The sequence below is a fragment of the Fringilla coelebs genome, assembly GCF_963513975.1.
Source record: "Fringilla coelebs genome assembly, chromosome: 4".
Taxonomy (NCBI): Eukaryota; Metazoa; Chordata; class Aves; order Passeriformes; family Fringillidae; genus Fringilla; species Fringilla coelebs.
Window position 1 is genome coordinate 12,069,554 of NC_140032.1, and position 17,409 is coordinate 12,086,962.

Below are 17,409 nucleotides of genomic sequence, written 5' to 3' on the forward strand. Positions count from 1 at the left end.
TATTTACAGCCAATAAATTAATATTTGCAGGGTAAATACTTCTGTCTAGTTTTTGCTCCTTGTTTGAATCATTTCCTGGATGCCATTCTTTGCAGGGCTCTTCTGTACTTCAGTTTTAAGGTTCTTGATGCTAAATCTTCCAAGAATGCTTTATATTTTTGGTTTTAATGACAGAAAAAGAGGCCACACCCTAATGTAACCAAATGTTGTCCACACAAGTGCTGTAGTTTCTAAATCCATCATTCCTCAGCCAGTCTCTCACCAGCAGCCCAAGTGTCATTTGCTCTATTTTAACACTTGTGTAAAATCTCACTCAGCTATCAGCCAATCCTGCTGAGCTGTGGTGAGCATAGCAAAAAGTTGGTCTATTTCATGGTCAGAAAAAATAGGGGGAAAGAAGAAAAGAGAAAGGAAAAGAAAAACAAAGAGGAAAAGAAAAAGAAAAAGGAAAAGAAAAAGAGAGGAAAAATCAGAAGGGCTCAAAAAGAGCAATGAGTTGTTTTGTAACACTTAAAGCAACTGAGTAAACCTTTTAAAGGAAGTTCCTATTTATTATAAATAAATAAGCACTTCCAACAAAGCTCTCAAGAGACTTCCGTATGCGGAGAGGAATATTTATGAATTAAGCAATACACTTTTTCCTTCATTGTACAAAAAAATTTTCTGAGAGGAAGGAATACCTAAGGGAAAGCTGTTTAGTGTTGAGTGTCCATGCAGGAAACACATCAAAGAAACACCTAAGCATTTCCATTTTTAAAAAACTTTTTTTTTTTTTGAAATATGAATTTATGTGTACACTGAGCATATGGGTAGGACTGACCTCCTATCCCAGAACTGTGTGCAAAGTGAGGTGATATCCATAGATGCTGCCAGGAAGATTTACAAAGCAAATTGCTGGAGTGGAAGTTCCCCAGGCACACACATTTTACAGAGCTGGCTGCTTTCAGTTTCCTGAAAGCAATCAGAGTGTAGTGCAACTGATAAGGAGTGGGACTTTTTTAGCAGTTCTGCTATTGCCCAGAAAATGCTGGGATCAGAAATACTGGAAGCAGGGGTGGGAAATGGAACTAGAGCCTGCTTTCGTAACAGATCATTTAACTTCAGATTTCACTCATCAGAAAATAGAAAGCTTTCAACAAATAGGAAAATAAAAAATAATCTGCACAGAAGTGGGAGAATCCTTTCTTTGGAGAGGGAAATCCAGCCATGAAAAGAGTCTCACCTAGAAGAGGGGATGCTTGACTGTGTTGAGGAAATGTGGTTAAAAATACAAATACAGGAGCTGCATTATTTTGTCCAAAAATTATCCTCTGAATGTGCTTATACCTATCTATATGCCCTACCTGTATGTGTCTTAACCAGGGTGGGCTTTGCTGTGCCAGGACACTGGCTATGGTGTCTTGGGAACAGCCTGTACCTGTGTGATGTCCCCATGCTCAGCACCCAGACACCACAGGCACACAACTCTGGGGCCACCCTGCTCATCTGAAGGTGAGGTGAGAAAGATGTTGCAACTCTTTCTACCCAAGGGTAACCAGTTTGAATTAAATGGTAACTACTCTTTCCATTTCCTTTCCTGCTTGATAGCAGCCCCTCTTTGAGATTAGATCTGCAGTTTAGATTAAGCTTAGTCTGTATTTAAAAAGGAGCTTGGGATGACACCTTTTAATATTGTACAGCTGCTAAACTGAAAGAGCAGAGCCTTTCTATCTAAGAAAAGAAAAAAAAATTGGTATTTTTGGAGCGGCTTTCACCCTACTACCTGACCAGTTTGTGCTGTCTTTATTAGAGAAGCTTATGGCTTTTTTCCTCTCTCCAGAATTAAAAGCTAAAAAGTAAAGGAGGACCTATTAGTTGCTTTCATGATTTATTTCCACAGCAGTATCAGAAACCCTAGGCATGGATTGCAATTGTGTTAGGCATGGCAATTTACAGATAGAGCATTCCTGGCTTGGGGAGCTGAGCATTCAAATTTAGGACGAGACAAGGACATCAGCAGATAAAAGAATAGACAACACTTCAGAGCAAATGTACGTGACAGGACCAGTTCCTTGTTATGATTTCAAACCCTTAAGTTGTTCAGTTATACCTCTGATCTCTGGCTGTCTTGAGTCCATGAATAATACCTAACACAGATGCTGCACTTGTTGCCTCTCTGCCTTACCCTTTTTATACTCCACATCTGTGGAGTTGAACATTTCCTGAAACAAGGTTAGGAAGGGCACCTTTGTATAAGATATTGCCAAGCCCTGCCAACAGACTCTGCTCTGGAAAAAAGACAAGGAACTAATTTTTGTCACATTCTCTTAGCCAGAAAAGTTCACTGGCATGCAGCACCAGACCGCAGCACCTTAGCCAAAGCTGTTTTATTTGAATGTTCATAAAAATCCTTCCTCCCATCTCAGCATTTCACATTATGTAGAAAACAAGAAACATTGACACATGATCACCTGCCCTTTCTCTTCATCGGAGAAATTGCTTCACATTCTTTTGATCTGAGTATTTGTCAGTTGTATTGGCAGTTTCCTGCTTACAAAGAACTGACAGAAGAGCCCTTAGTAAAAACAATAGTAAAAAGCCCTTTACAGCTGCCCTCGTTGTAACCACCCAGGGGAGGCAGGAGTGAGTGGCTGTGCAGAGCTCAGTTGCCAGACAGGGTTAATCCACAACATCGTTGCTGTTCTGACAGCCCCATTATCAGGCACAGGAGCATCAGCCACAGCCCCACACACAAACAGGGCTGTTCTGCAAATACATTCATTGGGACATCTCATCATCCTGCCTGCCACTGAGGGTCCTTGGTGTCATGGGGCCAGGAATGCCTGCTCCATGATCTTCTTCCATGGATACAATGAGAGTAGGAACCCCAGCCCAGGGCTTGGGAGAAAAAGTGCAGGTCAAGCTAGATTATGCTCAGACACTTAGAGCAGCTACCTCAGTGCTAGGTAGGGTAAATAAGATGTGACTCTGAATGGTTTTGCAGGGGACTGGGAAGAGAGGGTTCAGACTCAAGTTGGCTGCGCTAAGTCTGCAAACCAGGGTCAGGAGCATGACAGAAGCAGAGAGGGAGCCTCATTTGTAGGACTATGACTAAACCAAGTACATTGGTGAGACATTAAAAGCATAGAACACACACAAGGCTTTTGAATTCATTGTGCCAGACTTGCTCCTAAATCAGCGTGTTTCAGCCTGTGCTGAATTTGGATATCAAATTAAATGGAATGAAACCATCATTTTTCAGCAGCTTGTTCAAAAGGGAGTAACCAATAAAATGGCTAAAAGCAAGGGCCCAGGACTCTCTTCAAGTTCTATTATCAGACAGATGCCTTCATTATATTCTCATCAGCTAAACAGCCAGTTAAAACTGAGATCATACTGCATGCTAGAATGTGACCTGAGGTTAATTACAGAGTGCTGGTTTTGTTTTAAAGCTAACAAAACAGCCGAGAAGAATTAAAACACAGAAGGATTTATTGCTTCCCAAGTGGCACAGAAGCAGAGAAGCTAATATATTTGAGACAGAGGTGTCAAAAGCTGGAGCTCTAAAAATACTCTGCTGGCTCATAGCCACCACTGTCAGCCACAGATAAAAATAGGTCATGATAAATTTGGTGTAGTCTTCTACAGATGTTGGAAATGACCATGTTAACATACAAAATGTGAGCAGCTGTTAAGGACACAGCATTCTTTGCTGTTAGGAGCCACATTTAATCAAAATGTAATGAAAATAGGATTTGGAGACTATTAAGCTGTGGTTTCCTTTAACATTTTTCCTGAAAACTGTACATCTCCTTGTGATTAAACAGAGAAGTAAGCAGCAGTATATAGAATTTACTGCACCCACTTAATGCTCTGGTGCATAACTAAGAGCTTCCTTGGACAGGGACTTGGGCTGAAGGGCACCATTTTACAGATTATGGCTTTCATATGTGGCAAACAAAGTTACAGGGCTTGGGGGAATCCAGAGCAGCCCCATCTCTGATCCTTAAAGAAATATGGCACATGACAGAGTTTCACCCTGCAGTAAAGGAAATGGATCTGTAATAGTGAGTTTCAGGACAAATCCCACCAGGATTTTAAAATACGTGAACTTTAAGAAGAGAAAAAGAATATTATTTTGCTTTATTTAATTTATGCATAAATACCATGGGATGTAACAGATTCTCTCATACAAGACATAATCACAGAGCACTGATTACAGTCCAGGTCAGACAGCAGCATATTTATTGCAGTAGGGAATTCAGGGCAGGTTGCAGAGCAACCCAGGGAAGAGGATCTACAGCACAGAGTGAGACCCAGCTGAGTTACAGTGATTTGAGAGGTAGCTTTGTGAGCTGCAGCCAGTGCAGCACAGACTGAGCCACACCATGAGCTGTGCTGTATGGCCACTAAGATTTCATTAACAGCATTTAGTAGGAAGCCAGTCACACATTTGGACTACACAAGCAGTTTTTAAGGGCTCTGGGAAAGCTGGATTGTGTCTGTGGCACTGCCCAAGTAGGAGCTGGACAAAATACTCCAGCAGTGAAGTTCTTTCTACCTGCACTGATAGCAAGATGTTCTAACCTCCAGCTAAGCTCTGAAAAAACATTCACAGAAGATGGCCCTGCTACATAAACACATTCACTTTCAGATATCCACTCTTAGCATTCAGCAGCCCTTGGACAACTGCCCTTAGCTTTGCTGCCAAAACTTTTCCCCTGTGTTCTGACCTTGGAAGTCAGGTTCTCCTTAATTTTTTCAACTTCAGTTTTTCTTCAGTAATTTATTTAAAAGTTTTAAAGCTGGCAGAAGTGGAACAAGAATTACCACCCCTATCTCCTCCAAGCAGCCATCCTCAACCAGTTAGACAATAATTATACATTATATATATATAGCTTAATTTAAATCTAGTATTTCATTGTGCGTAGGAGACTTTTTTCTCTGGAAGACTTTTCCTAGTTTCTGAAAGAATTAACACTAACAGTCCCATTACATATAACAGGAATATAATCCTTTCTGGCATACCTCTCTGTCAATAATGTGGTCAGAATGATGACAGGTTCAAAGCTCAGACTCCATGCATTTTTGTCTCTACCATCTCCTATTCATACATGGGCTTCCTGAAGAAATGCTTGTGTTGGAGAATGCTGCTCAGCCCAGAAGTTTTTTTCAAAGTATGGCAAACAGAGAATTTCTGGACACCGAGGAAGAGCTGAAGACAGTCTTCTAAATGGCATATCCTTCAAATTCAGAGACTCCTTAGGCTGCTTTGTTAGTGACAAAACATTCAGAAACTGCTTAGAGCCAACTGTTTTTCTTCTGTATTGTCCCACTGACAGCTTTTGACAGGAAACACGTAATCCATCTTGCAGCAACAAATTATCATATTTTTCAGTTTCATAGTTATTTAGCCATATTTTGTTTAGTTCTGAATGTCAAGGTAGATGGCAGATCCTTGTCTCTTTCTAGACTTTTCAGCTAGTTTGTGGGATTTGCTCATCTTCTCCATTAGATACAATAGTCGCAGCAGATTTGTCATCTTTTCCTCCTGATTCATTGCAAAAAATTTCAAGTGATTCATAAAGCAGAGACACAGCCTTAAAAAGCAAAGAAAATGTCAGTCAAGACTTTTATCCATAAAGTAGATGTAAAATGAACTTTTACCCGTGACACAGCACAGCCCCAGGAAACACAAAGAAACAGAGGCCATGAAGCTACAATTACAGAGGAAATGAATGTTTCAGTATTAATGTTGAAAGGCAAAGCTTTCCTATGTTCAGATTCAATTCTCTTAGTTAATTAGGCAGCAGGCACAAAATACTTTTTTAGAGTACCAAAGACGTCAAGTTTCAGGGTAGATCAGATTCTATGAAATCTGAAATGGAAAACATTATTACCCCTTAATCTTTTAACTCTGATATTTCCAAAAAACTTCATCACACTCTTCCCTCTGGATGGATGCTCTTTTGATGCAGTAAACTAGCACACTGCTGTTGTATTCAGATGCTCTTCTGGACAGTGCAAGAGCCATCCTATTCCTAAACTTACATAGGTAAGTCCTTTAGCAAAATATGAGAATTAAAGTCTCCCTGAAATGTACACAAAGACCTATTCCCTCTGATATATAAAGTCAAATTCACAAGCTGAGACGGCATAAACGAATAAATGAGCGGAAGTCATGAAGTGGTTTTTGTCTTCACACTTCCATGCTGCTGTGGGGGTTTGCTGTCTGTGCTCTGATGAACCATACTCAGCACAGAGAGGTACCTGCCAGACAAATGTCAAACAGGAGGCATGGCAGGAATGGCCAACCAATCTGGATCACAGTTCTGAGCATTTTGAACAACCAGAACTCCCCAGTCAAGAGTGAGCATTATACATGCTACCATGAGCTGGAAGTTTGTATTAATGCTACAAATGGGCTTAGATTTTGGCTGGAACCTGCAGAACTAGATGAAAAAATTATCAACTGCACTGAGAATTCCCTCGAAGGCCAAATTCCCCTGCAGCTGGCAGAACTGTCTGGAAAACACTCCCTGAGCATCTCAGCTGAGGAAACATGGGATGATTCTCCAGACACAGATTAAAATGCTACAGGAGCCAGCTTTGCCATGAGGATGTTCACTCCCAGGTGAATCCTCCTTGGGTACTTGCACCTATGTGTTGTCACCTGACCTAATTGCTCAGTGTTGCTGTGACATATAATACAGGTGAGAATAAAATCCATGGCTTGATTCAATTTCTGTGTTACAGGATTGCCTTTTCAACACCAAGAATTGTAAAAAAAGCACCAGACTGTAAGTAGCCTTGCAGAGGCAGATAGAACCTTCATGTTCACTCTTCTAGAAATGATGCCCAAACTGACTCAGAATATTCACCAAATTTTCAAACTTAAAAAGAAAAGTGTAAGTTATGTTAAAAACCTGTGTGAGACTAGTTTTTCCCAAGTAAGTGGAGACTTTCTCACAATCAGAAAAAAATATTAAATTAAGGTGATGATATTCTGCAAAAAAAAAGGAAGGTAGTAAGTGCAATTCCAGAGATACCATAATATTTGCTCATCCCTACTGGCTTAATTTGTTTGAAATGCTGTGTCCATACACATGGTATGTACTGGCTTTACTAACCTACTGGACCTCTTGAATGATTTATAACATCCAATTGTGCTTGAACATTTAAAAAGAAGACACTATCAAACCACTCTTTCTGTTTTCATTAAAATAGCAAAAAGGTCTGTTACATGAAGGGAAATGCTGAACCTAGGCCATGACACATCCCTGTGGCTGGTAGCTGCTAAATTGTAAAGCAGCTGTAAAAGATCATAATTTCATTCTCACATCCTCTGCACTAGTCTTATCCACACAAATCCTGAGCAGTAACTGGCTACTAATGAACTTTTCACTCAGCACCCCCTAGGATGCTTGTTTTCCCATTCTCAACCTTGTTTTTCTACACCTTCATTAAATATTAACAAGTAGAAGAGTAATCCCTTCATAGCTAATAATTAGCATCATTTATTACTATGACCAGACTGTATTGTGACTTGTATTCTTGTAATTTTCTACTATGATATCTCCAGTGAAAGCAAATCTCAGCTTCAGTGGCAATCTACTCACAGAGAATGAATTTTCCCAGGTATTTTCTTTTTCTTAGAGCCATGACTATTGCTCAATAAAAGGTGGATGCTAGTGTTTCACTACCTGCATGCTGAGATATTCTCTTGCCATGACCACACTACCTACGTGACCAAATCAAGGCTGCAGCCAGGTTCTCTTATGGGAGAACCTGGGGATCTGTAAGCCCAGTAACTGCAGTTGTGACCATGGGCTTGAACATTTTTAATCTCTTTTGTGTGACTTATCTCTTCAGCTGATTGCAATAAAAACTGTGCCTGCCTATGCAAGGGTTAAATCAGGGCTTCTTTCCCTTGCCTAATTTATGTTTCAATGTAATTAAAAGATGAATAATTGCATGGGAAAAGGAGCCTGCCAGAAATCTGGTACCTGCTCTCAGCAAGTGCTGCCTGCTCTAATGACCCTATGAGCTGAAGCTGCTCCAAGGCCCTTGAGCTCGGTACACAGTCACACATAAAGGGACTTTTTTGCCACTTTTTACTTCTCCTATGCTTCTTTCTTTCATTCAGTCTCTATATTGATATTCTCTGCTTTTTGCTGCCCCCTTCTCCAGACAATCTTAGAGTGCTATTAACTGTAAGAACAGATTTCAATACTTTCCTACAACATAAATATCCCTCTTCTTATATCTGAGTGCAGTTTTTTTTTTTGCTTTAAACCTTTTTCATGTGTAGGAGGATGCTGTCCTAGGAACAGCAGGTTCTTGTGTGCTTTCTCCCCAGTGCCTCATTCTGAAAACCCTCTCATAGCATGAATCTTGTTATAAACCTCTTACCCATTCAGCAGAATTAGATGATGAGTCTTCCTCAGCTGCTTCTCTGCCAGATTCATTTCTCCCATGAAGCTCCTCCACCTCGAGTCTCTGCTCCTGCTCTTGCCTTGCTGTCAGCACAGGAAGCTGTGCAGCACCTTATAAAACCCAAGCTCCAGTCAGTGCTTGCTTACTGTCCATGTCCAGAGCCACACCTGTACTCTGCCAGAGCTCAACAAGCTCCAAAAGGAGAGTGCAGAGCTCTTGTACAACTAGCCTGTTTACAGGCACTAGAGTGGTATTCAAGCTGTAAACGAAACAAGCTGAAAACAGCCCAAACAGTTACTTAAGAGGCTGCATTAGGTTATCTCACTGATCTGAGCCCTCTGCTCACAGCTGTCCCACATTTATATTTGGCCTGCACCCTTGTCATTCACCATTATCTTCCTATGACTTCTTCCACCCTTAAAGTTCTAGGTCTTGAAAAAGACCCCCAAACCCAACAATAACAAAAACCCCAAATGAACAAACAAAACTTCTCTCCAAAACCCCCTACCAACCCAAATTAATAACTAATTAGAAAGAAATCACTGCCTGAAAAAAAACAGAACTATGTGTTCAAGGCTGGGTTTTTCACATGTCACTTCCAGCTGTCACTTCCAGGAGTAAGAGACTGTGATGCAGAGCTAAGTTCCAGCTCCTCACTTTTTCAGTCAGAAATCAGTAAGAAATTATCAGAACTGATATCCTTGACTACCCTAGCCAGGTCAAGACCTTCAGCTTAAGTGATGACTCTCCTTGAAAGGTAAATAATGAAAGCAAGTGGCTGCAAGAACACTCACCTGAACTACAAGCTGTGCCTCTGATCCCTCCTGTCAGCCCGAGATGCCTCAGCAGACCAGGACCAGGTGACCAGAGTTATACACTGAAATTCCTCTTCAGTGCACTCTCCACCCATCTCAAACCAAACCCATAACTTGCATGTGCTAATGGAAAAATTGTAACTCACCAGATAGGGTGGAGAGCTTTTTCTTTTTGTAGCAAAGATACAAGCTTCCCACTGCCAGTAAAAAAGGAAGGATGGCCCACGCTTCCAAATATCTCCTTTCCTGTGAGTGAGCTGCTGCAATTACAAATTTTAAGTATAATGATGTACTGGTCAAAGATAAAAGATCAACACCACAGCAAAAGAAAAGGCAGGTAAAATTAAAAATTATTTCAAGAGTGAATCAGGTGTAAGGTCACTTTCCCATCCCTAAGGGATGTATGCCTGATGAACAATAATGTCAGTACCTCCTACAGCTCCTGCAAATTCCCCCTCCCCACGGTATTTAACACGTCTTTTCTGCTTGTCCTTGACCAAGCAAGAGATCAGATTCCCTAACTCATTTTAGGCCATTAAAACTCTGTTAAAGAATTAAGATTATCTGCATTAACTTCCCACCATTTAGAACACTACTTCATTGATTCTCTGGCACTGATATTTTCTAAATCTTTGATGATTTTTGTGTTTCCCTTTGAACCAGCTGACCCATGGTATAAAATACTGTACAAAACTGGAGTGTGCTGCAGGATTGGAAAGGCTTCCTGTGACTTGAGCAGCCAGCAAGTGGGGGATGTTTGGGGATGCTAAAGGTCCAATCATAGCTAGTCCCCATGTCTTTCTCTGCATTTGAGAGGTATAAAGAGAGATGAAGCATCTTCCAGAACTGGTGCATAATGTCTTCAGCTGGTTGTATAACAGAAGTGAGGTAAATTGTCTTCTGGGTCTCTCACATTGCATTAATAATTTAAGGATAAAGAGATTGCATTCCTACTGCTGAAAATTTTAGTTGTGTGTGAATACTAATTGCATTCATGCTTTTCAAAGCTTAACTCAGAATTGGGACCTTAAACTGCTCCCCTGTAAAAGTTTGCATGTGACTTTGGTAAAGCAGAGAGACACAGCACATATAAAACCATTAGCCACAACAATTTTATGGACACAAATCCATATAGGGCCCATACTGCTCCATCATCCATATTGATTTATTTCTCACTTTTCATTAAGAGCTTGTAAGAAAAAATTAAAATGGTCAGTAAAGGTTTCGGATTACTGAGCAGAGTAACCATGTAACCACACACAGCAGATTCAGTCTCACACCCATCTCCTCCTCTGAGGAGGAGGAGGAACTGTGGTTGGGTCTTGTGTGAAACACACAGCTCATGCACAGCGTTTTTGTAAACCTCAGGTAACAATTCCTATTAGCAAATCCTTCTGGAGGCAAACAAATACTACACAGGAGATATTAAGGCAGAGTTTAAGTCAATTGTCATTAAAGTTGTTCAGGCCCTCTTTGTGTTTGTCTCTTTCACCCAGAGATCCAAAGGGTTGAGCAAAGAAGGTGGGAGGGGCAGGAAATGCATAACATAGTTCAAATTGAAGAATCTTTCTGATGAAAAGTGATATGGCACACACAGCCTTGCCAGCCTACCTTTCTCTTCAACAATCACTGTTGTCCCATTTCCACAGAGCTTCTTAAAGAAGGGTATTTCAATAATGATCTCACAGTAGTAAAATCCAGTGTCATTTACAGTGACAGATTTCATGACAAGCACATCCTTGATTTCACAGGTGATGTCAGATGAATAGATAACTTTTGATGATATACTTTCAGTGATATTCACTTTATTAACAAAATACCAGCATGCTCTATACCTCTCAACAGCTTTTTCCCAAATACAGGTGATTTCAGCGTGGTCTCCAACTGATAGATTTATATGTGTTGGTGTTTGGTTGACTCTTAAATTATTGGGATCTGTAGCTATGGAGAAATACACATAGATTTAAAAGGTAAAACAACAAAGGGATGTCATTAAAGCTGTATTTACAAGAAATACCTTAAATATTTAAAAAGTGTTTAAATATTAAAATGAACATTTAAAATACAATTAATACTGTAAAATCATTATGACATTAATTTCAGGTTTACTACTCACTTCTCCCTTGAATGACAGCAATTGTTTTCTGGCTAAAGTAAATTTTTAACCTGATGTGTTAAGGTCCTTCAGCATTGTTTGTGTGCTAAATGAATATTTTCTGCATGCTTGCTGATAAACATATTTTTATTTTCAAGAAAAAGCTTTGAAAAAAGAGATTAAATCTGAAGCATATTAAACACTCTCTGCCAGATAAAGAAGAAACAAAAGGAGTAATTCAGAATGATTCCTTAGTCAATAGTGAAAAACTCATCAAGGTTAAAGAAAAAGACATTTTTTGCAATTTTTGCACTTTTTGTCCCTATATAGGAGTTCTTGTCCAGCACGGCTTCTAATGAATGACAAGTGTACAGCATTTTAGAGGTGTGTTTTTTCGTTTGGTTTCAACCCTTCCATGAAGTACTTGCTGACAAGCAGTTTATAACACCAAATTCACCTCCTTCATTTAGTGAGAAGCCGCACAGATCCCTGCTCTCTCTTGTCTGGCTTCTAAGAAAAGGCTGACTTGGACAGTATCAGTAGAAATCAAACTTTTTGTTCCTTCCTTCTTTCAATACATTTTTCTCTCACTGTCAGCACGCAAAGTGAGCGATACATGAGATATTGTGCAATATGTGTACAAAACATTATCTTCTAAAGCTAAAGCACTGTGTGGGTATCAGATAACTCTTTTTACATTCTAATGGCATTGATGCTCATTACAAAAGTGCTAATACTATAAAATCTATTCCCATGGCTGCTGAGACAATTATTTTCATATGCTGTATGAAGAATTATAATTCCTTTTTTCTATCCTTTACAACATTAAAGTGAAGAACTAATAATAAGAGTAAATGGCATGATTTTCTTCTCTATTTTATCCAATTTATCACTCAGGCATATTTCACAGCAAGACATAACTAATTAGATAATTTTTTTCATATCTCTAAAATAGCATCTGATCAGTTTTATCAAAAATATACAAATAAATTTTTCTATTTTTTCAATAGAGAAAACCATAAATTCATCACAAGTAAAGAAGTCAGGCACCACCACCTTTTACACTTAAAAACTTGTAGAGAACAATATGGAAAGTAGAGGGGTAATATAAGCAGCAGAAAAAAGGGAAATAATTGATGTAGTGTGTAAATGACAACCTAGAAGCTGTTCAAGTTAAAGAAATAATCACCGATTTCAGTTTTTCTGTTCATTCAGTTTGTTGTTTAAAACACAGTTGTGCTATTGACAGTGCTATATTTCCATCTTTACTGTTTTTCTGAAAAATATCACTGAAAAAATTGTTTTGCTAATTTTATGACTCCTATGGAATGCCTTCAGCATTATCCATTGCGATTTGTATTGAACAATAATTATGAATCCTTACCTGCTTTGTATTTCAGTACCTATATGATCTAGAAAAATCCTCCTCAAAATTTTAAAATTCTACATTCAGCATTTGTCATAACAAATATTCAAGGCAGAAGTCCCAAAAAGATGGTGCACACACTGACCTAACACCATTTTGGGTCTTGAAGTGTACAGTTTGTTCCTCTATGCTTTCCCTGCAACAATTGCTTTGTGAAAATGCTTCTTGATTTCTCATGCTTTTTAATCTTGCTTTCAGCATTATGAAAAACAGTCAATATTCTCATTGTTTCATGTGTGTATTTGAGGCGGATATACCATAATATTTTTTTAAATCCAGCTCAAGAATTACAGACAACTAACTAAAACCAAAACAACTACAATAAAAAAAAAAACAACAAAAACAAAAAAACACGACCCCAAAAAACCAAAGCAACATTTACCTAAGCAGCCAAAACACACTGTTAAAAGAAGTTTCATTGAAATGATGATCATCATGCAGAATTATCCACATTTGCATCGGGCTGCCTTGGTTGAAGATCAGCAGAACACCAAATGAAAGCACGTCAAATTTGCAGCTTAACTTCCTCTCCCCTCATGTGGTGACGATGATACAACGTAAATGCAACCCAATATTTCCCTACACTGTGAAACTGCTGTTTCAGAACTTAGCCATCCTATTTGAAATTAAATAATTTCTTCTTTAACATTTAAACTGTTTTGTAACTGGTTGCTGTTCAACCTAGATTAGTCTGGTACGACATAAAGAACTGGGTTTCCATGTGTGGTTTCATGACAGCATTTGCCATTGTGCTAAAATTCTTTATTTAAAAGCGCTTTACCAAGGTGAGGTTTCTTCAGCTGCTGTGCAGGTGCTTGTCAGCAGCCTCTTCCAGCCAACGAGATGAATCTCACCCAAAGCCAGAGACAATGATTGCTCATGGGTTACACTGAAGTCAAGCATTGCTCCTACCTTTCTTTACCATGTATTTCATTGCCTCCTTGCTGAAATATTGCCTGAATTCTTCCCTCCTGTGAGAAGCACTTTTGTATTTTTGCCCTAACAGCAGCAGAGCTCTCCTGGCAGGAGCAGCAGAGGAATGAGCTCCATGACCCCCTCGAAGTGGCCCCAGCATCCTGCAACACCAGCGGGGACCTTGTGCTGCCATGCAATGGATAAACCATCACCTCTGTGGGTGCTGCTGCATTAATGCAGTACCAGTGCCATCTACATTAAGTAAAGCTCATTTCAGGAAGATTATAAGCATGGGTTAAAAGGAAACTATCTACACTTACCTCATCAAGGTAAGGGTAAAACTTATTTGCCATCAACTATTAAAAATTTTTTCTCCAAATGCAGGTAACTGAATGCTGCTTAATATTCTCCAGCACTGATTTTTGGCTCCAACACAGAAACACTTATATGGCCTGGCCAGAGACATTCCCTGGAAGGCAAAACACTGCATTTGTTTCTTAACTTATTTATCTTATTCAAAGGCAGTTGCCAGGCCAGAAAAAAAATTGTCCTGCAAACATGTTCATTTGGATGTCAAAATTGCAATGACAGGGAAAAAAAAAGATAAAAAAGTAAATCAAATAGAACATTCTGAGAATATAAATCAGTTGCATAAAAAACTTGATTAAGAATCTGTTAACCACTGATTTCCTAGAACTAATATCAGGTTTTAGTAACACTGGGGAAGTGCCCAGAAACAACTGAACAATATTTTGTAATGATGACACAGCCACATTTAAAGCCTAAGGCACTGTTCCTCCCCAGTTATCAGTGACAAAAGCACAGTGCACCAGCTCAGCTACTTCTCTGTATCTACCTTACAGATATAATTCCAGTGATATCTGGATTGCCATGCAAAATTAAAAGGAAGAAGATAGCAAAGATAAATGTCACAAAGTGCTACAGGCTAGCCCCATTTCTGATGGTATCCAGCTGTCCTGTTTATCATCTTTTAGAACTAATGAGGACATAAATACCTTTAAAGTCAAATGAATAAAGGGATTTATTAAAGCAAATAATTTATATTTAAGGATATTATTTCATTATGTAAATTATTCTGCTTGCATCCATGCTTTGGTAGTACTGATCAAAGATGTAGATTACACAAAAAATTTACATACACAAAGATGCATGTGTAAATCCAAAGGAAAAAGTATTTTATTTTGTATTTACATAACTGCATTTGTGAATTCAGTGCTGAGTTGTGCAGCTGGCAGCCCCAACATGCAGAATAATTTATCTAGAAACTAGGTGAAGCTTTTTCCATAGTGCTGATAGCAGCTTGTATTTACTCTGAGATGCTTTGGTTCTAGTCCAAAGCATCCACTGTCAGAGATGAAATGAACTAGCACACAAAAAAAGAGGTTGGCTGAAAGGTTTATTTTTAGCCCTGCTAACTTCCCTGTACCATTTTACAACAGAACCTCCCAAACTCTCATGACAGCACTACTGAGTGGGTGGAAAAATATGGCGTCAAAATTTCTTAAGTGACCTTTGCTGCCAGGAAAAGTGTATCACACAAAATAACTATGTGGGTCAGGAAAGCATCTACAACAGAAAGAAAAGAAATACTAATGGGATCTTTCTGCAACTCAATCATATTTAACCTTGGAAACTGCATTGATGAATTTGGATTCTCTAAATGTGTAAATTCACCTGTGTGCTGGAGACATTGAAGAACAGCTGCTCAGTGCAGTCAGAGTCAGTCTCCTCCAAACACTTTCCACAAATTTCTCTTCCCAAAATTTTCTCTGTCACTTTCAAAGAGCACCACTTGGGACATACTGAAAATTACCGGAAACTTTTAAACAAAGAGGATCTAAACCCTCTTCCTTCTCCTTACCTATATGTCAGACTTGTTTGAGACCTTGTCATACAAATATTTATGAGACAGCAGCTTTTTTGAGGTGTAACTGTCAGCTGGGAAAATTTCTTAATAGATAGCAGCAGTGATGAGAACATGTGTGGAACTGAAACTAACACCAAGGCTTCCCATAGCACAAACATGCTGCACACGTGGGACTGTGTCCTCTGCTGAGATCATTACATCAACCCTCTTTCTTTTGCAGGTCCTGTCTGACCTATGGTTTGAAGTAGTATTTGAGTGGCTTGATTTCTATCAACTTTTTATGCAGCAATGCAGTATTCCTCCTCACTAGATTCATATATGTGAGGGAAGAAACAGGATTATTAGTAAACAGGTCCCTCTACTGAGATTTGAATGCCTGCAGGCTTCCATTTGCTTAGGCTGAGACTTCTCAGGAAAAAGAATGTACAAAATATGGAATGACATCATCTTCTAGCAGGAATGCCATGGTTTTTACAGACCACAGTCTGGGATACCTCTGATGCAATACAAGATTTGACTCTGGCAAATTATCCCCTGATGGCCAATTGCATTGAGATAACTCCAGATAAAATATTCCATTTTATGTTATTTTCCTTCCTTTAAATCAGAAAGCTTCCACTAATCAAAACAGAAATTCCCTCAAAGAGATGAATCAGCTAGTGATGAGGTATTCCTGCTTCTATTATCCCGTGTAAGAAGGTTTTTTTAGGCCTAGTTCCATCTGCCACCTGGGAAAGCAGCAACCAGAGGTGGCAGCTGTAGGATCCTTTGCTGCCTGGCCAGGACTGACCATGCAATTGCTCACTAAAGGCTCAATTTTTAAAAATCTATCAACATGACTTCCTGTTACCATCACTTGTATTAGCAAGCACCATTTCAGTCATATCTCTGTGTAACCCATGGATTATATTCCACAGCAGAACCAAGCAGAGAATGAAGGAAGGTGTAGAATCAGTGAAAATGACCTAGCTGAACACATTTCATTTCCCAAATACATGCACAGAACACAATGAAAACCAGTACTGCCATCATGCTTTACTGCATCACAGTAACTGGTTTTATGTGCTTCCCCTTCTCATGTTGCAGGAAAATGGCTTCCACTGCAGTGGGATGGGTTTGATTGGCACACACTAAATATTTAGAGCCATGGATGAAAAATGACCACCAGAAAATAGGAAACAACCTTTCTTTATCCAATAACTGAATGTGACAGTTTCTGCAGTGATTTCTATGAGATGCAAAACAGGCTGTCTGCACAGAAAAGTTAAGCACCAGTGCAGGTCTTCAGCAAAACTATTTCCCAATAGTATTCTGGAAGAGCCCTTTTCACTCTTTTTCCTTTGTTCTTGTCTCCATGTGGAGAAAATTATTGCTGAACAGCCAAAGTAAATTGGAACAATTACCACAGTAAAATGTCATTTTCACACGATTCTAGATCTGGGACTATTAAGTGACTGAAAATGCACCTATTCTCTTTTGAACCTCTCTATTTCCCCTTTCAGTTTTATGTTTCACTCATCAGAAATACAGCTTTGTACAGTGTTGCATCAAGAATAATTAATCATTACTGCAGTGAAGTGACTGACTAGATTCTCATCTTGGCTGTGGGAATTTTCCTGGTGAATAAGCAAAATATGTAATCTCTCACAATGGCATGAGAACAGAGTAAGATTCTACACATCTAGAGCTAAGAACCAAAATATAAAAAATGCAGCTTGCCAGCTCTTGGGAAAGTTAATCACTATCCAAGTTTCCTTCTGCTGCTCAATCAGATCAGCTTAGAATTTGCCCTCACTGCCAGTTTAACCTCTCCACTCCAAAGTTAATTTTGACTTGCTGCCATTGGAACATTTCG